General features: G+C 45.0%; 1 protein-coding gene and 1 long non-coding RNA gene across 9 annotated transcripts in view; one reads left to right on the top strand and one right to left on the bottom strand.

The window, feature by feature from the left end:
- The window catches only part of LOC309660567, a 412,061-nt gene that overhangs the window by 118,691 nt on the left and 267,702 nt on the right, over positions 1-25,668 (top strand). The gene's annotated exons all lie outside the window — the stretch shown is intronic.
- Positions 1-25,668, bottom strand: part of ZBTB38 (zinc finger and BTB domain containing 38) — a 117,459-nt gene that overhangs the window by 25,442 nt on the left and 66,349 nt on the right. For 3 of the 8 annotated variants that reach the window (XM_082461166.1, XM_082461174.1, XM_082461167.1), the window contains 2 exons: positions 18,004-22,884; positions 16,489-16,593 (listed from right to left, as the gene is read on the bottom strand). The gene's annotated coding sequence lies outside the window, so the exon portion shown is untranslated. Of the gene's footprint in view, positions 1-9,220; positions 11,005-16,488; positions 16,594-17,371; positions 17,971-18,003; positions 22,885-25,668 lie in introns of those variants that run through there. The other 5 variants (XM_082461169.1, XM_082461168.1, XM_082461170.1 and 2 more) reach the window with 3 other exon arrangements.

The raw sequence follows: 25,668 nt of genomic DNA, 5'->3' as shown, positions 1-25,668 counted from the left end.
CAGCCCGAGTGCTCTGTTCCCTTCACACCTTCAATCTGTTCCATCCTCACCTCTTGGGGAAGGGGGCCTTGAAGCACCATAAGGTAAGTTATATGCTCTGAGTGGCAATCAATACCAGCAAGAAGGAGAGGGGGCAGGGCAGAGTCCTAGACCAGGAGAGGTGCAGCCGGATGCAGGATACAGGGGGAAGGAGGCCAGAGGGGAAGCGGCTCGGGGCTCCCTCTTGAGGCGGCCTCTGTACTGATGCCCCCTGTCCCCCGCCCCGGAAACAGGACCCCGGCCGTACAGTACCACAACTCTGGGAAGGTCCGGCTCACTGTGTCACTGAGCCTGTCCACTCTGCTCTCCCAGGTGTCATGGGCATAATAATAGGGTTAGAGTCATAAAAGTAAACTCCCCAAGGCAGATCCTACCTTTGAAAGCAGGCAGCCTGTCCTCAAAACATGATCCCTAGACAGAGCCTTTCCCAGGCAGCAACTCTTTCAGGATTGTGTCCTGAGGTTCCTTTACATTTGGTGACCAGAGTCCATTCCCAGTTCACAGTACCATGTCCACAAGACGGTGCTGAGTCCACACAAAGAGATGCTCTTGGGTCTTGAGTAACTGGCAATCTAGTCCCCCAAACCTTTCTCAAAATGGCAGATGAGGGAGCCTCCCTTCAAAATAAACAGACCTTGGGTGTTTTAGATAACAAAAAGCAAAGGGAGCAAGCTTCTTCGTGGAGCGCGCCTTCTAACTCCTTCTTAATTTGCCACAGATGGATTCTAGAGATCCTGCAGACCAGGGGTGAGGACCACTCCACCCAGTGTGGGAATTTCCTCCTCAGGGGAGCAGGCCTCACGGGGGGCCCTCAACTGTAAACTCTGCCACGCGACAGCCCTTGGAAGGTTTGCATGTCCCTTTCCTGGGCTAAGCATCTCCCATTCCTTTGCTATTCCCTAGCAAAGAGAGTTTTATAAGATGAGGAACTTTAGATTGTTTAGTCCAACCCTCTCATTTTAGATATGAGAAAATGGAGGGACGGAGAAGTAGAATGACTTGCCTAAGGTCTCATGGTGTGACCAAAACAGGTTTCTACCCTTCTGGCTCCGCACGCCTTACAATGCACCATACTCCTCAACTGGCAGCTGCTGGGACCCGCTCACTGACAGCAGGACTTCAGAAAGCACCTGACCTCCCTAAGCCTCAGTCTCTTCACGTATAAAATGGAGCAAATCCTACACACCTCCTGAGGTGCTGGAGGGATTCAATGGGTACAGGAACACCCATTCAGTGCAAGTGCACAGCAAATAGTACGTGCACGATAACTGATTTTATTTATAATATACAGCATTTTTTTTTTTTGGCATGGAGTTCTTCTTTCTGTCCTCGTGTTCTTCTCCCTCTTTGGCTTCCCAACTTCCAAGACTGAATTTTTTTAACTGATACTCAAAAACTCACTCATTCTGGTCAAATTTAATGGTGTTCACTTGGTCCATTATCTCTAATCTGTGGGAATATTTTAGAACAACAATTGCATCTTAAAATATACCTACTGATTCCTTAAAAATGATATGCTGACTCCTGCTCCAGAAACTTTCAGATAAGTTTAGGGTGGTGATGTCTGTGACAAAAAAGCTGTTTCCTATGCTCTCCTCTGGAGAGTGGCAGAATGTGATTCAAGATCAGAAGTGTTATACTGATGACGACTTAGAAAATATTCTTCAATTAGAATAAAAAAGATAAAGCCTCGGCTTCATCTTTAAAGAGGAAGGAGGTTGAAGCCACACAATCAGGAAGTCACCTTGACCCTGTGAAGAGAAACTCCGGCGTCTTAATACATTAATATGTTTGGAATGGAGACGCTAGGACCTCAGGGTAGCTGAGCTTTTGCTCTGAGACCCAGAAAACCTCAGAGCTGCTGGGGGTGAAATTGCTGGGAACAACCTACGAGTAAAAGAACAAGACATCAAGCCCCTGGAGCTGATCTGTGGTCCCTGGGTTGGTCCTTGGTTACAGGTGACCCAACGCAAAACCCTGACCATTACATTCTCTCAGCTCCATTGTATCAATAAGCACAGCAAGTCTCTAATTTCCAACCATCTTTCTCCTTCCACATTCTCCCTAACTAGCCTGGGCCACTTGTTTTTTCCCATCCCAGCATCCTCAGACCCTGCCGCACCGGGGGATTCAGCCAGCCTGCAACTGTTCCAGTGCCCATATCCGCTCACCCAGAAAAACACCGCCTTCCCCGTCCTGACTGTTCCCAAACGCCAACTTTCAGGACCCAAACGCAGCACAAAGACAAGAACTCCTCGCCTTAGTCCTGTTTAGCCCTATACCATTTACAAATCACTTCCATACACACCATCTCCTCTCCTTTCTCATGACACCCCTGTGGGCTGTGAAATAATATTTCCATTTCAAAGATGAAGATGCTAAAGCTCAGAAAAGTTAAGCCAAAATCCCAACACCACATGGCTTATAACTGGCAAGGTTGGGTTTTCAACCCTGATCTTGTGACTCTGGGTCACAAATTCCTTCTAGCACACTTAAAAGGAAGACTATATTTATGTGATTCCAAATGTTAGTAAATATAAACCACCATCTCATTTATGATTGATACGTTTAGTGGTTGTGTATTTTTTATGCCAAATTCAGCATCCAATGTGTACTTGCCACTCAAAAAACTACACATTAGCTATTTTTACCAATAAAACCAGTTTTTTCCTGATCAGTCGATATACCAGACATACTGCTGACCAAGTGGTCATCTACACATTCTACTTCATATTCTCTGCCATTTTGCATGACCTGACCACACAGCATCTTGTTTAATTCATTCGGTAAAGTGGGAATGATACCTGAGATGATTATCATGATAGTTAAACGAGGCAATCACTATAGAGACCTCAGCTAGCAAGTGTTCACTTAATGGAATTACATACTGCTACCACCACCACTACTGCTACAACTGCATTACATTCATTAAAACCAAGTAGTTAAAAAAAAAAAAAAAAACCAAGCAGTTTTGTTTGCTAAAAAGTGCCTGATGAACCATAAGGCAGCGTGGATACAATGATTCAGAGAAACAGAAGAATGATTTTGTCCCCTTGGCTTTGTTTAATCCTTTCTTTCTTTCTCTTTTCAGCAGCCTCCTGGAGCCCACAGTCCGATGGAGGAGACAAGACATGCAGACAAACAGCTCCTACACGATGACGGCAGTGCTCTAGTGAGCATGACCAGGGGTCTGGAGCAGGCAGCCTTAAGTTGGGTTTGCGGAAGGCGAGTCAGGGAGGGTGAGGTGGAACTGAGTCTTGAGAGATATGGAGCATTGTTTTGGAATCCAAGAGGGAAAAAGGCATTCTATTCTAGGGAAAGGTCGAGCAAAGGCGAAGAAGCAGGAAATAGAATGACGCATTTGGGGAAGGGCAAGGAGGTGGGATGTCTGTGGCATGGGGTGTGGGCAGGGCCGGGTGGGAGATGGAGAGCGAGAGACTGGCAGGGACGCAGTCGTGAAGAAAGCATCGACTTCGGACTCGATCCTCTAGCCCAGTAGTTCTCAACCCTTACCTGCATATTGGAATCACCTACGGGAACCTGAGAACATATCAACAGTCAGGCTCCAACTCGAGATTCTGATTTGTTTGGTCTTGGGTGGATGCTAGGTATTGGGATTAAAAAGAAAAAAGAAAAAAAACTCTCCAGGTGATTCTAACGTGCAGCCTGGACAACGGTGAGTCATTTACGAGATTTGAAGCAAGAGTCATTTGACACGTTTGCAGACAGGTCATTCTGGGAACAGTCTGATGAGAAGGATGTCTGGAGGGGATCTGGAAAGAAGGTAAGGAGACAGGTGGGGATGACAAGGAGAGAAAGAAGTGAAAGCGATCTGGATGGAAGCATCAACTAGTTGGACATTGGAGGAGAAAGAAAGAGGGGAGAATGAAGGTTGACACACCAGTTCTGTTGCCCGCATGTGCCATTAACAGGCAGGGAACCGGACCAAAGAGCTGGTTTGGAAGGAGGAGAACGAGGTCTGTGCTCCCTCTGAGGAGCCCGTGGAAGACGCAGCTGGCGCTCTCCACCAACCGGCCTCCACGACGGACCGTGATGCTGAAAGGAAGCTGGGGTGGAGGTTCATTGGTGCCGTGCACTGATACATCGGAGGTCGCTGCACACACAAGCGTGGCTAATGCCCAAGGAAAGCGGCTAAAAAGGAAATAGGGCAAAAGAAGGAACTTGAGGACTACCAATACTGAGAGGGTAAATGGATCTATCAGAATCACCTGGAGGCTCTTACTAAAAATTCAGTTTCTTGGTGCCACCCCAGACTGACTGCATCAGAACAGCCACAGGGTAAGACCCCAGGAACTGATTTTTCACAAGTTCCCAGGCACTTCCGAATCAAGGCTAGGCTTGACACTGTATCCGTTTCCAAACACTGCCGTAACAAACTACCACAAACTTGGGGACTTAACACAACAGAAATTTATTCTCTCACAGTTCTGGAGGCCAGAGGTCCAAAATCAAGGTGCTGGCAGGGCTGAGCTCTCTCTGAAGGCTCCAGGGGGGAGAGTCTTTCCTTGACTCTTCCAGCTTATGATGGTTCCAGGGTTCCTTGGCTTGCGGCTGCATAACTCCAATCTCTACCTTCATCTTCACATGGCCCTCTCCTCTTTATGTGTCCCTCTTCTGTGTATCTCTTATAAGGACACTTGTCATTGGATTCAGGGCCCACCTGATAACCCAGGATTTAACTCATCTCAAGAGCCTTAAAAAATTTCCATCTGCAAAGATCTTTTTTTCCAAAAAAGGTCACATTCACAGCTTTGGGGATTTAGACATAGCTTTGGGGATTTAGACATATCTTCCAGGAGGCTACCAGACACCACAGCAACAACTCATCTGGGTGGATGGGAGAGGGGACTGGGGGCCAGATCTCCAAGCTAAGTTCCCCAACAGTGGCAGGAAGAGGTGGAAGAAAAAAAGAGAGAGCCATTTCAGGAACTGCTAAGTATACAGTTCCACTTCCGAGTCTCATGTAGCCCTAAGGACCCCAGGCCATTAAGTGTCCAGTGCCTCAGGCCATCTGAAAGTACAGTACAGAAAGGAAAAAGAATCACCACAATCATGAATTAACAAAATGCTAGACCACATTACCCTCAAAATACAGGCGAGAGCTTTGAGGGGCTGAAAAGGCTTTTAGTTAATTCACTTTCTAAACTAAATGAATTTGATATGAAGCTAGGATTTCATCTCTAAGGTCCTGTGGCCATTTTCTCCTCACCACCTTGGTAGCTTCCAGTCCAAACAATAAGCCACCATGGCAGCATGGGATCGGTTATTTCTACTTTTCAAAATGTTTCTTAGGAGCAGGCAATACTCTCGGTCACCAACATTAAAAAAACATTCAGCTACACCTCCCTTCTCATCACCTACCAGGGTCCCAAAATCTTCACTGAGACTGGCTTGCCCCTCATTTTTACACTGATACATGTTCTACCTTTAAAGTTCTACATTTTTACTATTTGTGTCGGCTCCCTGATGCACAAAGGTTGTCTGTCCTCTAATATAGGAATTTCCCTTCTTGGCAACAGGGTTTGCATGGCCAGAAGGTCAATGGGGTGGGGGGTAGGAATCAGGTACTTCGTTGAGGTTAAAGTCACAGCCAGGGGACCGAAGCCTTCAGAATCAGATTCTTAGTGTGGTCAAAACCACCCCATCATACATCCCTACCGTATAATGTAAAAGGCACATCCCTCCCCAGCGTCCACCCCTGAGACTGTCCCAAAGTACCCCGCCTAGTTAGCAAGTCCACAAGGACCAATCTCTATGCAAGCCTGTCTCTGTGCTTCACCACGGTGCCTACAGCAGTGCTCCCCAAACATCAGCGTGCAGGAGTGAGCTGGGGATCACGTGAAGTGCATTTTCCGACACAGTGGGTTATGTGTGTGGGGTCCGTCTTCCTTTATGTCAGGGTGGTGGTGGCAGAGGTACACAACCAAGTTTAAGGTTTAAGGAAACCAAGTTTCCGTATCCACTGGGGAAATGACAAGAGTTATAATGGCGGTGATGACGATGCCAATGACAATAAGAGCTGGTATTTACTGAGCACTTTCTACATGCCAGGCCCTGTGCTAAGTAAGTGCTTTGCAGACATTATGACTCACTTAGCACCAAGAGAGCTGACGAAAATGAGAGTGATTAAAAGATGTTTAGAAAAAAGGGAAGGCATTATAAATTCCAGGATGTGCGGAAGGTCAACAGAGTGTCAACGGAGAGAGAGGACAATTCTCACGCTGTCCCAGCCTAGGACGAGTTAGGAAGTTGCTAACTGCCTGATATTTCAGAAAGCAACCTTGGGCCAAGCAGGTCAATATCAGAGACCAGGTATATCAAGATATGCCCACTGTCCTCTGCTGTCACCCCATGGCCCAATACCGTCCAGGTTAGCCTCTGCAGGCTTGGCTCCATTCAGCTGTCCTGGGAGTGACATGGCCGGGTAAGGCGGGGCTTCCATTGGTGGGTCCTTCCTGTTCCATCCTGAAATGGGCACACTGAGCGCTGGGCAGCTTAGTCAAGGCTGCTCTGTCTGATGTCTCTCCAGGTGTCCTCCGACATACAAGGTGTGTTCTGCTGCCGCAAATCACTTTGCCTGCATGAGATGGACACGCTTCATATCCAGAGTAGCTCCTTTATTTGCTGTGACATGGAGAAGGTTCAACAGCCATGAATTTTTCTTGGGCTGGGTCTTGGAGAGCTCCACGCCCAATGCTCTGCAGGAAGACTGGGCAAGCTGCCACTGAGGAAACCCAGCCTGGTGGATGGAGTCAGATGGTGTAGCTCTGTAACTGCCGTGCAGAGCAGCAGTGCAGAAGCTGAATTCGGCCTGCAGACCTGTTTCATTCAGCCCCACAGTATTTTAAAACGTTTTAATGCCCTCCAGTTTGCCACGATCTAACCATTCTGTCTTCCTATACCCAGCCCACACTGAACATTCATATTACCTTCCTGCCCCTGGATGTATCTGAATTTTAGACCCTAATCTATAACATAAGGATAGATCACTTAAGCCTGGAACATATCAATCTCCATACAGTGATTCATAGCCCTCCTAAAATTTAAATGGTGAGATATCAGTATTCAAGCTTTCAAAACTACCGAAGTACTCCATCTTAACGAAGAAGGGGTGGTGGGAAGCCTCAACACGGAATATATTTGGGTCACATAATATTTCTTCAGGATCCCTCCAGTTTGTTCATTCCCATGTGGGAAATTTCCTACTGAGTCCTGGGGGACAGAGGGGCAGGTATCAAACTCTCCACTTTGCTTCAAAGTCAAATTTTTAAAAAATTTTTATTTATTTTTTTGGCTGTGCCGCACGGCTCGCAGGATCTTAGTTCCTGACCAGGGATTGAACCTGGGCCCTGGCAGTAGAAGCACCGAGTCCTAACCACTGGACCGCCAGGGAATTCCCTAAAATCATTTTAATGATACAGTCTGCTCAAGCTTCGAGAAGGAGAATGATAACTCCTCATCAGCCCGCCACACAATCAGACTCACACTCTCAGAGGCACCCAGCTCTCCATTTTAATAGAGCGTTCGGTTCCATATTCAGCACAAGCAGGTGATGTAATAAGGGAAGCAGTAACTGCTGAGAATGCACAGCTGCTCAGTGGGTCAGAGTATTCTGAATTGATACCATGCTCCATCACAGCGTCACAGAGACAACAACGATTCTAGAAACTAGATCACAGAAATGGAGCCTGGAGGTCAAATAATGGGGTCAACACAATAAAGCATATCCAGCAAGATCACAAGTGTCCTCGGGGAATCTCAGAGAAGTATTCAATGGAACAATGGCGGTCAAGCCAAGGAAGCAAACCCCGCTCTAGAGACGTTGAGGGGGCTGGTGCAGAGCCGACCCAGTTGGTCTGGAGAGCGGTCTAAGCATCTGTCATGCTGGGGGGGGACCCTCCTGGAGAAGAGCTGCTAACGTTCCTTTTTTTTTTTTTTTAAAGCTATACTTTATTTTTTTATTTTATTTCCTTCTTGGCCACGCCATGCGGCATGCAGGATTTAGTTCCCAGACCAGGGATCCAACCCACGCCCCCTGCAGTGGAAGCAAGGAGTCTTAACCACTGGACTGCCAGGGGAGTCCCGAGCTGCCGGTGCACTTGCCCAGCTCTACCACGCCTCTTCCCCACCATCAACAGACAGCCCCACATTCACAGTGGTTCCCCACCTGGATCCAGACACAAAATGCCAATGCACAGAGATCATTTTTATAGACCTGGGCTCTCAGATATTTACTTGAGTCCACGTACATACTTTCCTTGCACACACATTTCCTTCTCCTCTGTTTTCCACAATCCCTCCTCCCATGTTTTCCATCATTTCTCTTCCACCTCCCCTTTTTCCAGTTTGAAGCCACTGCTGGCAATACCGCAATCTCTGGAAAGAGGCCAGGCATGACAGCACAGATCTCTGAGGCAGCACGGGATTGTGAAAGTCACCTCAAACTAGGATTCAGGAGATGCAGGTGACTGGCAGGGCTGTCAAGCAAGCCCACCGGCCAGTCTGACATACAACCAGAGGCAAAGAAGCTTTTCTGTACTGCGGAAAGGCTACAAAAACTCTGGCCAGACACACAAATGGATGCACGATGGTTTAGACAAAAGAAACTGACTGGGGAAAACTGTTGGGCGGGGATGGGGGGGCGGGGGAGGAAAGAGTATGAAAGGAACTAAGTTCCAGTTGGCTTTTGCCAATTTTACCCCCAAAGAAATTTGATTAAAACTAAATGAAGGTTTCTGGCAGTAGATATCCAAATAGTTTCCCTGCTCACCTGTTTCAGAGTGAAATTATCTGGGGCTGAGGCGAACAGGGAGCAATTACATCAATAAATATGTTGTCTGCATTTAAAAAAAAGTAAAATTCCCCAAACAAACCCAAACCCACTGTAGATAAAAACCCACAATAGACTGTTTAGAAAAATTATGCTTTAGATACACTGATCTAAAAAAAAAAAAAAAACATCTAAAGAACAGGCTGTTCTGTAGAACAGCTCGAGTTTCTGCCTGTGCTTTCATTTTAGAAAACAAATGCTCATAGACTCCACAGGGGGAGGAGTTAACACAGGGATTCAAACTCACAGAAAATGGCCACCGGGTTTTAGAAACCTGAACGCAACAAACAGGGGCACTCTGGGGACCTTCTGGGAACACAGGGCACTTACCTTTCACAAGAGTCATTGTCTAGAGACAGATATAACCTCTTTTTCCGACCAGCAACATAAATCATGGCCTCCGAAGTATTTGTTTGCTGAACGCCACAATGACTAATCACCCGACTTTTATTTTCCTCCCTGAGTCAGGAAACCTCATGGGGGGAAAAATAGGTCATTTTTAATGGAAGGTAGCTGCTAGGATTGGATGTAAGACTCCCGTTTAAGCTTCATAAAAGAGAAAATATTAAAGGCCTCGAAAAGTATTTCCTAAAATAGAGAGACGCGCAAATGATCTTATTGCAAACGCCTATCATTAAATAGAAAAGAAAGTCTTAACACAGATCATTCGAACATGGTACAAAGCTCCTGAGTGATTTCCTGAAAAGACGTCAAAAAACAAAGATGAATATTAAGAATATTAAATAAACAACAAAACAAGGTAAGAACTCACTTCGTAGTGCATATTCATTTAGAGAAAATAACGTTCTCCCAGGTAATTTCTGAGAGAATATTTCACTCTTTTTCTGTGCAAAAAGTCAACTTGCAGGGTACAGGGGCTAAAGAAACTCCAGAATTGCTAGACCTTGACAGGAAAAACTTTAAAGGTCAGGTTTTTTGTTTTTTTTTTTAACCTGATTTAACACAGCACCCGGGGTAGGCCAGTTCTCTAACATCTGAGCAAAACCCCATTCGGGGCTTCATTTCACTGCCACGTCATCACTTTTTCCATGTATCCCAGTGCCTTCTGCTTCCTCAAAGTGGTCCTCCCACCCCTTCCCGTTTTAAAGCAAAGGTGGAACGTGCATTAGTGCAAAGGAAAGGGCAGAACACACGACAGGAGGAATCTGCAGCAGGCACCCGGGACGCAGCTGTGACTGGCTACTGCCACTCCCATGAGCACCAAGGGCCACCCGAGACCTTGGCACCCCTGCTCTCCGAGTTCGGGTCAAGGACCACAAGACCAGAATAAATAGGTCTACGCAGGGACAGACCAGAATGCCGAGTAGGTTTTGAAAACAGAAAATCCTCACGTTGGTCTAGAAGCGAATCAGCATTCTATCAGAACTAATCAGAAATCTCCATGCTTGCATGAAAAAAGCTTATACGTTTGGGGAGACTGATTCTGAACGCCAGTCTCTCTTGCCTGGTAAGATAATAAATTCAGCTTTGTTTTTACTGAATCGCTGCTCTTATTATCTAGTGGTAATCAACCCTGCAAATAATCAGAAGTTGTTCTAACACACGAACAGGAAAACTAACACAAACAAAACGGGACCTAGAAACAACATCCAACTCACAAAGCAGGAAGTGGCAGCTCCTATCTCTCTCACCTGGCACAGAGCCGGCCTTCAGGGGTTACTGAAATAACCCCAGGATGTCCCTGTAGCATTTGTACAGCCACTGGATTGCTCATGACAACAGGGCACCCTGCGATGAACACGCACATAGGCATGGCCAGCAACATGGGGTGTGCGAGCTGGGTCTTCCTCTTCATACTCCCTGAGAAAATGTTTCATTCCTCTCGAAACTACATTATGGTAGACCTTAGCGATTTTCATTTAAATGAGAGAGGGAAAATGCTTTAAAAAACAGGAGACAGCCTTCTGCCTCTCCCAGATCAAAAAGAAATGTTCTTCATTACCTTAGTTGACAAGAATCCAAGGGCTTCGATGGGACGGAAAGTGTGCACTGTAGTGTCCTTTTAGCAATGTCTGTGAGAAGCCCAGCAGGCATGATAGGCTGCTCTCCCCAACAGAATAGTCGTAGAGTGCCGGTGCCTCCTTAGGCTTTGCTTACTGACTGCCGCCTCCTGCCCTCCTGATAATCTGCCTTAGGACAGGACCTACCTGTTTCTGCAGACAGCGTACCAGACGGGCAAGGGACACTGGCTTCTGTTCCCTGTTTGCCACTAGCGGTGTGACCCTGAGCAAATCCTATGACTTCCCTGCACTTCCGTTCCCTTATGTGGAATGCGAAGAGGTTGGGCTAGTTTATTTCTAAGGCTCTTCCTAGCCATAAAATTTCAAACCGTGATTCCCTACCTCCCATTTTGTCACCTTTTGATTGATTCCCAGCCAGTAAAAATCCTTATTTCCTCCAAAGCAGACAATCTCTCTCACTCTTAAATTCATGCACTTTCCTCAAAAGCGTATGGGGTAAAGGCAGAACCTGAGGTCTGGCCAGTACTAGTATCCCTTCGAGGACAGTCGGAGGAAGCTCTGCAATCCGGGACCCCTGGCATGCCTCAGGCATGGAGTTACCATATGCTCGCTTCAGCGCCTCTGCTTAGGGGCCTTTGCCATCATTGAGCCAAACCTTCTCCAGTTACAGCTGAGGAAATCAAGCCAGCAAAGTTACATGCCTTTCTTTCCCAAGGTTGCACAGTGGGTCACGGGAAGAACTGCCAAGCCTCCAGACCGGTCTCGTACACGGTGGTCTTTTGACCTCTCCCCAGACCCCCTCTGCAGGGCTCTGGGCTCCTTCCCTCGCCCCCTGTAGACTTCCTCAGGGTCTCAGAGGGTAATCAACAAACACTTATTGTGCACCTCCGGGCAATCCCCTAAGGAACTGTTTTAAACTTTCAAAGTGACAGAGCACTGTTCCCAGGGGCTGGGAACACTCAGCCCCACACAGGGACAGGGATAGCTATAGCAAGACACAAATCTTGATCTTATCAGTGCAGAAATCCATTGGTGTCTTCACTCTAAAAGAAAAGCCTGCAGCAGCACTTGGATGGTAGATAAGAATAGGTGACAAAGATAGGGAGGGCCCACGAGGGTGGAGTCCTGATCTGATACCTGGCACACAGTTCATATTTGTTGAACTAACTCAAGTTTGCACATTACCTTTGTCCATTTGCTTCTTGTCAAAAATTCTGAGGTTACTGTAATACCAGGGACAAGGGTCTCTAAGCCACAATCAGGAACAATGATCTATTTCATACTCTCAGTATGTGGCTGGGGAAACTACGCCGGGTGTGGAGAGAGGAGGCTGGACTTTGGAGCCAGATAAGAGCCCAGGGTGTGAAAATCTCATCTCTACAACATCTGCCACATTACAGAACCTCTTTGCCTCAATTTCTACCACACCAGGTTATTTGGAGATTGTAATAAGATGGCTGAGATAAGGCACATAAGGTATAGAATGGACTTCATGAAATTCAGTTCTGTCTTCTCTCCTCAAGGGCTATGGGTATAGATGGAGAAACCCTGATTCTAGGCAAGGCTCCAGGACACTGGCATCCTGCTCCAAAAGAAGCAAACCATCAATGGAATGCCAACAGTTATAAAATGACTCAGTATAGTTTTTTAATAAACATATCCCCATTGAGTCATCTGATTTGTAAATTACGTACAAGGAACGTAAAGCGCAATTTACTATACACAAGTCAAATATGTTTTATATTCTCCATACATAGCTTAACACCAAGCATGTATATATGTCTCAATCCTTTCCTGTGAATAAGCAAAGAAGAGAGCTGGGACTAGGAGGTGAAAAAAGGATAAATTATTCTCTCATCTATAAAATGAGGTTGGGAACAACGTGAACTAAAAATTATGTGATTCCAAGATGCGGAGAACAAAGGATATATAATGACACAGATGTTTATCAACCAGAAGACACAGAGTCAGATAGACAAATGCATCAAAATATTTTAATGGCGTGATTGTGCACTGTTACTGCCATTAAATATATTACTGGTAACAACATTTAAAGTTACACTGGTTTTGCAAACTCTGGGCATAGCGACAGGGTGTCACCACTTACTCTGCAGGGAAAAGAAGATGATTTGGGGGCGGTATGTCACCCAGTACTGCCGTGGATATACCGCGGATGGCGATAGTGGGGTGCGATAAGACCACTGTTCCTTGACATCTGGGATCCATGTGTTTTTATCTCATTGCAAATATAATCCGTAAACATGAATAACACAAATATAAGAATTTTGAGCACAGGCATAGCTCTACGAAATTGAAATCAGCCTTCCTCTGCTTCCTAGAAACTGGCATTTGTTAACCTTCATCACAGCAGTGCTTGTTTAAAATGAAGATTCTCAGGGGTCCCACCTGAAATTTACTGAATTCGAATCTCTGTGCTAGGGACCTGGGAACCTACATTTTAATAAATTCCCCAAGGGGATTCTTATCCGTACGAAATTGCTGGTCACTTGAACTCTCACAGGATAGGTTAGCTATCGTGGGAGGTATGTTCTTTCCATGACAAAATTAACACACGAAGATAAATCATAAAGATAAGGCTTTGGGTATAGATGAATATTATGCAAAAATATATATACCTAAAAAAAGTTGTAAGGGGAAGGGAATCAGCATTTATTAATTGCCTACTACGGTATAGATCCTGACCAAATTATATATTACTCAATCTTCAAAATAATCCTATTTGAGTTATGGATGGAAAAAGTTAGGCTTAGAGAGTAACTTTTCTGAAGTCACAACCCTGGAAAATGGCCCAGCTAGGTTGTGAAACTAGATTTATCTAACCCCAGCCTTCTCATTCCATTGTACTAAGCTCATATGCCCATGAAAACACACACACACACACACACACACACACACTCTCTCTCTCTCTCTCTCTGTCTCATGTCATACAACAGCCATATGGTAAAAGGCAAAATACAAATTTAATTACTGTTAGAAACCTTTGCGTCAACAGAAATGTAGTTTTTAAAGAGCTTTCTATCAACGGATCGTCTTTGGTCGATCTGTTGACAACAGAATAAAGTGGATGACTACCATTAAAACCACATTTAACAGCCTGAATTTTAGTAATCAGAAGTGTGTTTTGGGGCTTGCAAGGATCAAATTTAACAGTGACTCTTAATTTGCACAAGCTACAAATTTTTTGCAAATGAAACCACTTGATATTCATTCTGCAAGGAAAACACCAACAAAGGAAAGGAAAACACCAACAAATGTGTGATCTACCACTTGTCAAACCAATGGCCCTCCTGGGCCTCATCCCGCCTCCTCCTGCGTCTAACACTCCAGGCTCCCTCCTCTGGGAAACACCCTTCTTCTGGCTTCTGGAGCCCTCTTCTCTTGTTCTTCCTCACTCTCTTGCCAGACTTTTCTCTAGGTCCTCCCTAGGTCCTTCTTTTCTCATAAGGCTCCACCCTCAAGCTTTGCCTCCCTATAGTCTCCCACCGGAAAAATCTCTTCTCTCACCTCTCGACTTTTTTCTCACAACCCAGTGTCTCCCAAACTAGCCCTGGCCTTCCTCCAGGGTACAAAGTCCCTGATCGTCTGGGGGACATCATACTTCAACACTTCAAACTCAGCCCCTCACCTCCTTCCAAGTATCTTCATGGGTACCGCTGCTTTGGAAATCTCAATGTCAACTTTAGCTATTTCTTCTCTACTCAGATTTCCAATTGAGTAGACTGGAAATCAGATGTCAGATTGTGTCAGTTTTTCCCTTTGCGTCTGTTCCTTTCCTGTTTCACTGCTATCACCCATTTCCGGTCTTCCCTGAGTTCCCCCCAACCCTGTCTTTTCCTTGGTGGACGGTGGTACTTGTCTTAACTGGTCTCCCTGTCTCTGGTTTCTGCCCTGCCTTTCCTTCCGATCTCATAGTAGGTACTCGATAAATATTTGCTGTAACATTTATAGAATTCCTAGAAGTTTGCAAAGCACATTCATACTCAACATCTCCTTTGTTCCATTTGGAGCTTAAGTTTATTACAAGTAGCATTCAAGGCTTACAACCTGATTTCTGTTACTTAATGCAATCATTGGAGCTACCTCTAACTCTGTACCTTGTAAATTAAAGTATCTCTTAAATTGCTTTACTTCTGAACATTCAGTGTCTTGTGTGGCCTACAAGCTAAAAGAGGAGAGCATTTCAAGTCAAAGAAAGCCCCCTTGCCAAACTGCTTTTTCCTCTGCCGATAGGTTAAGTGGACAAAGAAAAGGCCTCTATGTAAAGGTGACAGTAACAGCAGAATCAAAAAATTAAAAGAAATTCCTTTCTGAAGATTTTAAAAAAGATTTTCCTACTTATCCAGTTGGAATCCTATTTATGGGTTAATCTCCAACGTCCTTGCAGCCAATATTCTAGCACGTTAACAGAAAAATTCTAATAGTTGCACGATAATTCCTTGCTAAGAGAATGCGCATGACCATTATCATGACTGTAAAAACATAGTCATATGTTTGGTCTTGAATACCCAAGTAAGTGCCTTGTCGGAGCTCAATAAACATTTGTTGAATGAACAAATAAACAAATGAATTCAGAGAAGCCCTTTACTATTGTTTATATATTGAAAGCGTATGTATTCACAGGTGGATGGAAATGTATGTCAAATTTGAATAAAATGAAAACTTGCATTGAAGGGCCAGAACTATGTTGTATCAACTACTCTGGTCTCTTCCGGATCCGCTCCAACTGACTGCCGGGGAAGCAGGTGAAGGGGAGAGGAGCTAATATCAGGCATTGCCCACCTGACTCCACCTCTCTGGAGTTAAGGTTATAAGCTCCTAGAGGGCAAGCACTTTCCCTTGAACTTCATGGTCCTAGCATTGTGCTTTACATACCGAATGTGCATCCTAAGTGTGGTCTGAGATACAAAGCACTCTATGACCTGCCTGCATTTTCACATTTCAATCCTTCACATCTCTTCTTCCTTATTTCACAGGGGTATTGTGAGGAGTGAGTAAAAACACAGCACTTAAAAGCCCTTAACACACTGCCTTGCACTCACACACAAAAGTGCTTGATAAATGGTAGTTGTTATTATCACTATCTGGGGCCCTCTCTATGCCTCAAAGGTGAAGTTTAGTGTTCTGGGCTGTCAATACTCATCTGTGCAAACAGTGTGTGTCCCGGGGGCGGGCTCTTCACGCTTGTATCCTCAGCGCCTAGCATGGTGGTCACCCTGCAGCAGGCCCAGAAGCTGACTGTATGACTGAGCAATCGAGATGCGAGCTCCAGGCCTGTCCCCACCCAGCCCACTGGGTCTCTCTGAAAAGTCATTTAACCTCTCTGGGCCTCAGTGACGTCGGTGGGTCCTTCCGGCCTGAAGAAGAGACCTACAGAAGCTCCCACGACAGTCACTGGCAGAACTGGAATGAGAAGCCCTTAGTTCCCCCTTCATGTCTCCTTAACAACAGCTCGCCTAAATGTCATTGTCACTTTGTAATCCCCAAACCTGGTGGATCGCTGGCAACAAATCATAAGCTCCTTGGGAGTGGTTCAGTCCCTCAGAAAAAAAAATTTCCTATTTCATGTAGAGTACGGAGAGATGCAAATTCAGTTACCTCAGTTAGAACAGAGCAGGCTTAACAGAGTTAGTTTCTCGTGCTTTGGAAGAAATCACTTGGAAATCCTTGGTTCTGAGTCCTCCATCTCCACCACATCGAGATCTAAAACGAAGAAAAAGAGCAGTGTCCCATAACTGGGTGCCAGGACTGAATATATCAGCAACAAAAGGGATTGCAATTAGCCTGTATACTGAACACCTCCTGTAAGTAAAGCACTGGGCAAAGTGATTGACACATGCGACTTCACATAGTCCTCACAGGAGAAATTCCCCCATTTTTACAGCTACGTAAAGAGGCTCTGAAAGGTCACGGAATCTGTTCAAGGTCACAGAGCTAGTTTATGTTAGACCTGGGACTTAAATGCAGGTTCAACTGATTCCAAATCCTGGGTTATTAACCTGTTAGTCAGGGTTTAGAAACTTTTTGACAGTGACCCACCATTTTTAAAAATCATGTTATATAAACTGAAACCCCAAAGCCTAAAAAACAATGCTTACTCTTATTATGTGCAATGCACTCCGATATTTTCTAGTCTATTCTATTATTTTTTATATTGCATTATATATTCTATATCTTCAAAAAAATCTGGTAGTAACCCACTAAACTAATTTCACAATCTCCTAATGGGTCTCTACTCTTGTTGGAAAAACACTACACTCAGAGATAGTACCTCACCAGAAGTTTCTCTGAAACGGCGGACTTAATCCTCCTATGCTTTTTAACCATGAGAACCTGACCGAGCAGTTGAGCTTCATAATTAGGAGAAAACTCTTTAACCTTTAAAATATGTATAAAGCACCGTAATACGTATCATCCATAATGGATCCTTAGAAGAGATATTAAATTTGGGCCAAAGTCCAGAATGGAATTAGTCACTTACCTATAGCAGAGGAGTTATAAAGTGGCACCGCGGACAGACTAAAATCTCAGGTGATTTATAATATACCCTGCAAAGAAGTGGCTAACAGCGGGCGGTCGGTCGTGTTGTACCAATAGAAGAGACCTAACTACTGCCGAAGTAGGAGGCTGAGATTGCAAGCCCCTGGGGGCAGGGCCCTGCCTTTGCACGTCCCCTTCAATTCCAGGGGCTCTGGTGTTCGACCAAGGAAATGCTCAGGTTCCCGATGGGTCAGGACCGGGGTCCAAGTCGCAGTCCGGGAGAGGGGAGATGCGGCTGTTAGCGCAGTTCCTGAGCCTGCTGGACCGGCGCCCGTCACGTCCCCAGCCCTTGGGTGTGCATCTGTCCCCGGCCCCCCGCCTTCCAGCACAGCCGCGCAGATGGGCCACTCGCTGCGGCGTAACGTGCCCGACCCTGCGGCTGGACCCCCTCCCCCAGGGCACCTGCGGGCGCCGGGTCGCCGTAGCAGCTCGGCTCTCCGACGTCCGCGGAGCTCCCAGCCCCGCGCCAGCGTTTCCCGGCCGGGTTTCGAGGCTCCCTCCTGGGAGAAGAGGGGTCGGGCCGGCCGCGTCTCGCCCACCCGTCCCGCATACGGCCCCTGCGGTGGCACTTACAGGGCTCGGCCGCTGCCCCGCGAGCGCGTTCCCCGGGGGTCCATGGCGCTTCCGGACCCGCGAGTCAGGCCGCGGCGTCTCGCAGCACCGCCCAGAAAATGGACGCCGGCGGCTCGGCTCGGCCGGCCCGGCCCGCCCCCGGCGCGGGGTTGGGGACGCAGCCTGGCCGGGAAGAGGGCTCCCCGGCCTTAGCCGCGGGCCGGATGTCGGAGCATCAACGCGCCCAGGACCCGGCCTCGGGAGGACACGGCGGGGCCGCGGTGGAGGGACGCACCACGGCCCCGCGAGGCCTCAGACCCAACCTGGGTGCGACTGGGGGCGGGGTGGGGGGAACCCACGACGGCCCCAGACGCCAGGAAGGGAGCAGCGGCCTCCGCCTCCCTCTCATCGGGGGAGAACACAATTCAGAACCTGCCGCGAGGGCAGCCGAGTTAGGGCGTCTACGGCCACAGAGCCTAGCCACTATCAGAACCAGGCCTGGGTCCGCAGAGGGGGCCCTGGATTCTGCACCCAGATCCCAGAGAACATCCAACCCTTGCACATTTAAAAGAGGCAGGCTTCAGAGAAGTCAACTGCAGTTTTAATTTAAATTCTCGGGAATCGAGTGTCACCTGCGCTTTCCCACGGCTGACAGGAGAGGCCTAGACTGATTTTCCTAACGTGCTATAAAAGCTAGTTCACGCAAAAGACCCGGGCCTCTTCCCTTAAATAAAGCGCACTGACTGCCTGCTAGGATCTCTCGTCCAAGATTCAGGGACTGCTCATTGAGAAAGTATTTACTGAGGCCTGCCACAAACTCGCCTTGCGGAGGAGCTAACAGTCTAGTGCTCGAATGTGCAGGTTTTGTTTGCTTGTTTTCTACAAAACCATCCATGTTCCCTGCGTTTTGGTAGTATGAGTCTTATTTTAAAATTTTCTTTTGAAAAGATTCATTCCCGGGTTACAATTTATAAAGGATAAGAAGTAGGTTCTTTGCACGCCTTACATCCTGTTTTTAGCTTGGAATACAGTGTACACAATTCTGCATCCTAGTTCCTGATCACGTTTTAAGATTGTGATCATTCTGATGAATAAAGGAGATTCCAATATTGTATACAAAGCGGTTAAAACATTTTAATAATCACAGAGAAATATACTGACTTAAAGTCAAATTAAAGCATCATGTAATTTAAAAATAAAGACAGGGTTTTGAAGGTTGATAGATTGGGCAACCTGCACACACATGTACACGAGCAGGTCGCAATCCCCTCAAAGCCAAGTGCCCTTTATTCTTTCTCCGTGGGCCACGTTCAGAAAGAGCTATTCCACTAAACTGCATTTATTAACTAATGATTCATCTTCGTACTTAAAAAAACCCAACAATCCTGCAATGTTTTTGTATACGTAATTGCCAATCAGAGCTACAAAACCTGAGCGAACACGTTGTTAATCATGGATTCCAAACTAAGGAAATCTGTGGTCTGATTGCAAGTTTATGTGTTTCCACTGAGGCTTTTGGGAAAACTAAGGCATGGGGATTAGGAACTTCTAGCTGGGAAGTGCCAGTATGAGGTGCTGTTCTCTGTGCTGCCCAGCGATTGGAAGGTGGGAGGTGGTAGAGTGAGGCAATTTGGCCTTTGGATTCTGCCTGCCTGGGTTTAAAGCCCAGCTTTGTCCATTACAAGGCTACTCACTGTGTGACTTTAGGCAAGTTACTTAACCTCCCTGAGCCTTGGCTTGCTCATCTGTAAAATGGGGCTGATTTTCATATTACGCTTACCTCGTAGGGCTTTTTGACAGTTAAATGGGATAACACGCGTGAAGCATCTGCATACGGCTGTCGGTGCTTGAGGTCAAGTATTCGGAGTTCTAAGTTCCTACCATCCAAGCAGTAAGAATCGTAGTTCCCGTATGTAAAGCAACTTTTATACCATGGAAATTTTCCATGGGTAGGCTGCCAGGGTCACATGGTGAGTGACATAAAGGGATTTTAAATATAGGTCTGACTTCACAGTCCACTTTCTGTGCTGCTAACATGTTCCAGGTGGTACCTTGGTCAGATGCTGTCAACAGCTTGTTAAGGGTGAAATCGGCTCTGGCTTTCCTAAGAGGCTTAGCAAGTGAATGGCTCCTTACATCCACTTGGGAATTCATAAACAGTGGCATTTCTTTCTCCCTAGGGCCAAATGTTTCTCCAAAAGCGAGTAGATTTCCCCTAAATTGTTATTAATAACTAAAATATCACGGCAACAGTTTTAAACACCACAGCCTAAAACTTACATAATCAGACTGTCCTTCAAAATTTTCCACCCTTCCTCATAACCGGTCACAGATTCTCTCTCTTAATCATTCTTCTTAGTATGGGGAATTATCTGGAAATTTCCAAGAACGTCCCAACTTGTCATAATTTTATTCTATTCTGTAAAAATTTATTCCTTTCAAAACAACTAAACATGATATATTTTCATATCCTTATAATATTTTTCATTTCAGTGCATTTGCAAATAAGAAAAAAATATCCTAAGACTTTTAAGATTCTCTCCTCTCTTAAATTTCTACTAGTTCTTCAACATCTCCCCAGCGTGTCTCCTGATCCTTTTCTAGCGGCCTTTTCTAGGAAGCTGTCCTTGATTTGTACCTCATTTCATTTAATCCCCACATGATTTCTGTTATGTTACAACTGCCTGTTTCAGCTTTCTGATTGAAGACTCTTGGCCAATTTATTTAGTGCCCCCCTTCTTTCTCTTTTTTAAGGTTTCAATGTTATCATTATATAGAAAACAAGCTAAGGTGTGTCCCTTTGAAACCCACTTGCTTCCTTTGTTTCCCACCATGGGTTAGGAATCTGTAACTCATTCCACCTCGCATTCTTCACACACTATTAATTTATTGTTTTACTTCTCTCTTCCCCTCATCCTGGGTACTCACTCACCAAGTTCTGTCGCTTGGCTTCCTCTTATATGGCTGCTTCTCTCTTTCCCTTTAAGCATTTTAAGAAAGTCCCTGTCCAAATCATCTTCTCTGATCTCCACCACATTCCTGAAAAGCCTCCTGTGATGTCGTGTTGAGAAGTCTACCAAGGGCCTTGCAGAGGCAGTGGGTAGAATGCGGGTGGCAGCTTCCCGCCCCTGGGAGCCAGGCAGGAAGTAGTAGGAACTGGGGTCTACAGGATCATTCATGTCCCACCTAAATGGGGAATGGGGTTGTCACTACCCAGCCCCAGACCAATTGTTGCCAGGTGGGAATGCCAGATCTGCAGAATTTTCCAATGAAGCCCAAATCAGGATTTTTATATAAAATATATTCTGTATCTTGATCAGGTCTCTAGCTGTAATGACCAATTTACAGAAAGTCTCTGAGACACAGGAACATGTAAAGCAGTTGGGGGGTGGTGGTGGGATGAACTGGGAGATTGGGATTGACATATATACACTAATATGTATAAAATAGATAACTAATAAGAACCTGCTGTATAAAAAATAAATAAAATTAAATTTAAAAACAAAAAAAACAGCACCAAGGAATGTCATCTGAAATTTCCGATTTGAGGAAACTCTATGAGTCAAATTGTTTCTTCAACAAAATTTTTATGACAATAGCAAGGATGAAAGAAAGAGGGGGAAGGAAACCTATAGATGAAGTGAAATTTAAGGGAATATTAATTGCACTGTATGGACCTTATTTGGAATTGTGCTTTGAACAAGTTTTTTTTTTTTTTCAAATGACCTAACTGGACAAATCTGAATGCTGACTATGATATTTGAAGTTATTAAAGAATTCTTATTATTTGTTGGTGTGATAATGATGCTGTGGTTCTTTTTCTTTTTCTTCCTTTTTTTTTTTTTTTTAATATAAGCAAGTGTGTACATGTCAATCCCAAACTCCGTAACTCTCCCTACCCCAACCCTTCCTCCCTGGTAACCGTAAGTTCTGAGTCTGTTTCTGTTTTGTAAATAAGTTCATTTGTAAAGCGATATCACGTGGTTATTTTTCTTTCTTACTAATCGACATTTTTTTTAATGTATTTTTTTTTAGGATTCCATATTTTTAAAACTTTTTATTTAGAACTATTTCAAAGTTATAGAAGAGTTGCAAGAATAGTACCAAAAAATTATATACACTCCAATCATATCTTTTTAGCTATTTTTTTTTCTTGAATCATTTGTAAGTTGCAAACATTCTCTTCCACACCTAAATACTTTAGCATTTATTTCCTCAAAAAAAAAAAAAAGCGTCTTCTCTTAGTATCCTTGTCTTTTAGAGAATCATACTAAAATATTTAGCAATAAAGCGATATGATCTGGGATTTGCTTTAAAATAATACAGGAGAGGATTTACATGAAACAAGATTGGCCAGCCATTGAGAATGGTTGAAGCTGGGCGAGGACTGTACAGGGGTTCATTAAACTAGTTTTTTCATATTGTACGCGTGTTTAAGATTTTCATAATAAAGTTTTAAAAGATTATGTTAATGAAAGACTTTACAATGATATAAAATGCTTATGATATGATATTAAGTAAATAAAAAGAAGATACAAAATTGTCTATATTATCTCAACTATTAAAAAAATCGCCAGGCATAGATAAAGGACTGAAGGAATGCACGCCAAAATGTTAACATTCCAAATTATTTCAAAGTAGATATATACTACTTTTATAATTAGAAGTAAAAAATACAATTCAAAAAATAGAAAACAAAGTTGGCAATGGATTCAATTAAAATTCTTGTTAGAAGTCAAACAAAGTACATATATGGGTTGGACTGACCAATGGTCCCCCGGTTTGCAGCTTTTGACTTAGAAAATGGGTCCACAAACTACGTCCGTCCTACAGGCCAATTTCGCCTGCCACCTGTTTTTGTACAACCTTCAAGCTGAGGATGGTTTTGACATCTTTAAATGACTGAAAAAAAAATTCAATAGTAAAATAATATATCATGACATGAAAATTACATGAAATTCAAATTTCATTGTCCATAAGTGAAATTTTATTGGGACACAGGCACAGCCAATCATTTCTGTATCTATGGCACTATGTGTGTATATATATATATAAAATATATATAATTATTATTATACTTCGTATTATATATTAGTATGTTTTTAATTTCATCAATAAAGAGTTCATAGAAATTTGTTTTCTTTGTTGTTATATAAATACCTACATATCATCCTCAGTTTTGCCTTGATCCACAGAGCCTAAAATATTTACTATCTGGCCCTTTACGGAAAAAGTCTGCCAACCTCTGGCTTAGAACTGGGCTTCCCATGTGACCTAAAAGCAGCTTGGTTTAGCAGAAAGTGCACTGGACTGGGAGTTAGGCGTGGCCACTTAACTCTCTGAGTGACCTGGAGAAATCACAACTTCTCCGGGCCACAGTTCCCTCAATGACAGAATAAAGTGAGTCTAAGTTTCACACAGCAACTGAAGTCTGTGCTTCACGTTCCCGTAAGAGCTGAGCAAGAAGTACAGGATGATGGCAGCATTACGTGCTGGTGTGCCAGCAGGGGCGGTGCTCCTGGAGACCAAGGAATTCAAACAATCAGAATATCCACTGGGGATGGTTTACCGGGCACTCAGACCAGGGCCTGGAAAGGTGGGTGAAGAGCAAGGAAGACAGGCTTTGGGGGCTCCAAAAGCAGAGCAGCACACCTGTGAGGGCAACATGACTTCGGGCAAAAGAGTTTCTAAAGTCTGCTGCTTAAAACGGGTATTTTGGGTCTATCTCCAGGCTGAGCTTTGTGGAAAACCAAAAGCATTTTGGTCACAACCCATGTAAAAATCTGCTCATTTAAAGTTTAATCCAGATCTAGTCAAGTGACGGCAGCAGGGCTGGGGGGTGGTCTCTGGCATCCTCAGCATGTAGAACAGGAGCCTTGGGATAGAGACTTCATAAGCTTCTGGGATAAATCACCCTTAAGGATGCCAATCTGCGGGCTTTTCATAACAGTCAACGTGGGACAGTTAAGCCCTAAGGCCAACATTGCGGCCGAAGCCAGACAGAACATGAGAGCACCCAGTCCTTACACAGCAGGCCCGCAGCCTGCATCTCAGGGGCTCTCCCAGCCTCCTTTTACTCGTTGCAACCCCTCCCACTCTTTTTCCCTTGTACCCCACGCCCCCAGCTTCAGGGTGCAGCACAGCAGCCTGCTTTCTGACTGCCTGCTTTGTTCCCTCTGTCTGATTTTCCACACACCCCTCCCCGCCTCCTTGCTGCCCTCTCCCCACTTTGCCTCCTAGATGGCCCTTCCACAGTGTTTCCCCAATATCCTGCATTTTCTGATCTTTCAGTGATGCCCCTCTCTCTCCCTACTAAAGGTCCCCTGCTTCCCTTCCACAGCTCAAGAAACAAGAGAAAAGGGGAAAAAATTACAAGGGCACTGCCCTTCTGGGATTTAACCACATTCTCAGCTGGTGGCTTTTGTTTTCTCGTCTCACTGACTTGTAAGGCCCTCGGGGCAGGGACTCTACGTCATGCTCGGTGCTGGGGAAGATGGGCAGGACTGTGAAGCCTTAATTAGAGTAAGGCCTCAGACAGGGTAGAAGATTTGAGCAGGCAAAAAAAAAAAAAAAAAAAAGGAATTTCAAAATATCTATTTGGCAGCAATGACCACGGGGTAAGGAAGAGGTTTGTTTAATCATTTAAAAAGAATCATGAAAGTCTTCACAGAATTTTATGAATGCAGAAAAAATATTTATAGTGGCATTTTAAAAACAAAACCGAACCAGAAAACAAACTTCCTCCACAGGCCAAATATAGTGACTGTAGACACAAATGTTAGTCTCGAACCCTGAACAGGAATAGCTGCAGAAGCAAGAAAGTCATTAAAGGAAAAGATGCAAAATGAATTACAAGATCAAAAGAGCCATTTTCTGGTCAATGAGATGTTTGGGCCATGGCAGTGCCATGCTGGGATCACCTAACAAAGACAAGGGCTTTGGCAATTGGTCTTTGATTTACCTGCTTCCCACAGAAGCAGAACGGCCAGCAGGGAGACCCCCACTGTCTGTCAGGGAAGGTAAAAAGGCAGAAGCATCTTGCCTGCATCACGAATTCAAATTTTTGCATTCAAGGCCTCCTCAACTTAACATCTGCTCATGAATGCGAAAGAGTGGCAGCCGTTATGGAGGTCACCTGCTAGGGCAGGCAGACCAGCTTGGAGAAGGGCAGCCAGACACACGGTGGCTTATTAGGAACCAAGACATTTTGGGAAGGTGATTGAGGATGAGACACAGAGTCCCAGGGAAGAACCATCTTCTCCATTGGTTGAGATAACCCCAAACTGAAGGCTAGCCTTCAGAAAACAGTATAAAAGGCCACTAAGAGAACAGCATGCCATTCATTTCCTTCTGGAACAGAGAGGATATACAATTGTACCTGTCCATACAACCCCCTAGCCTTGTGAAAGTGGACGTGAGCTTCACAGGGAATTTCGTGTCACATTTCCATTCTGCCTGGGTTGTAGTGGTGCCTGTCACACAGTAGATGCTCAACAAATATCTGAAGAAGTGAACTGAACAGTTGAAGCCCCTCCCCACTGATGGGCAATATTCTACTACAGAGAACTAGAACATTCTTCATGCAGTGGAATGTTTTGTGGCTAGTCAAAACCAAACAAAGTGTAAGGAGTCAGCCAGGCCACTTCTAACTTGTGATAAGCAAAGCCCACTAAATTGTGAATCAGT

The sequence above is a fragment of the Balaenoptera physalus genome (assembly GCF_965194825.1).
Source record: "Balaenoptera physalus genome assembly, chromosome: 4".
NCBI classification, from domain to species: Eukaryota; Metazoa; Chordata; class Mammalia; order Artiodactyla; family Balaenopteridae; genus Balaenoptera; species Balaenoptera physalus.
This window is presented reverse-complemented; position numbering and strand designations above follow the sequence as displayed.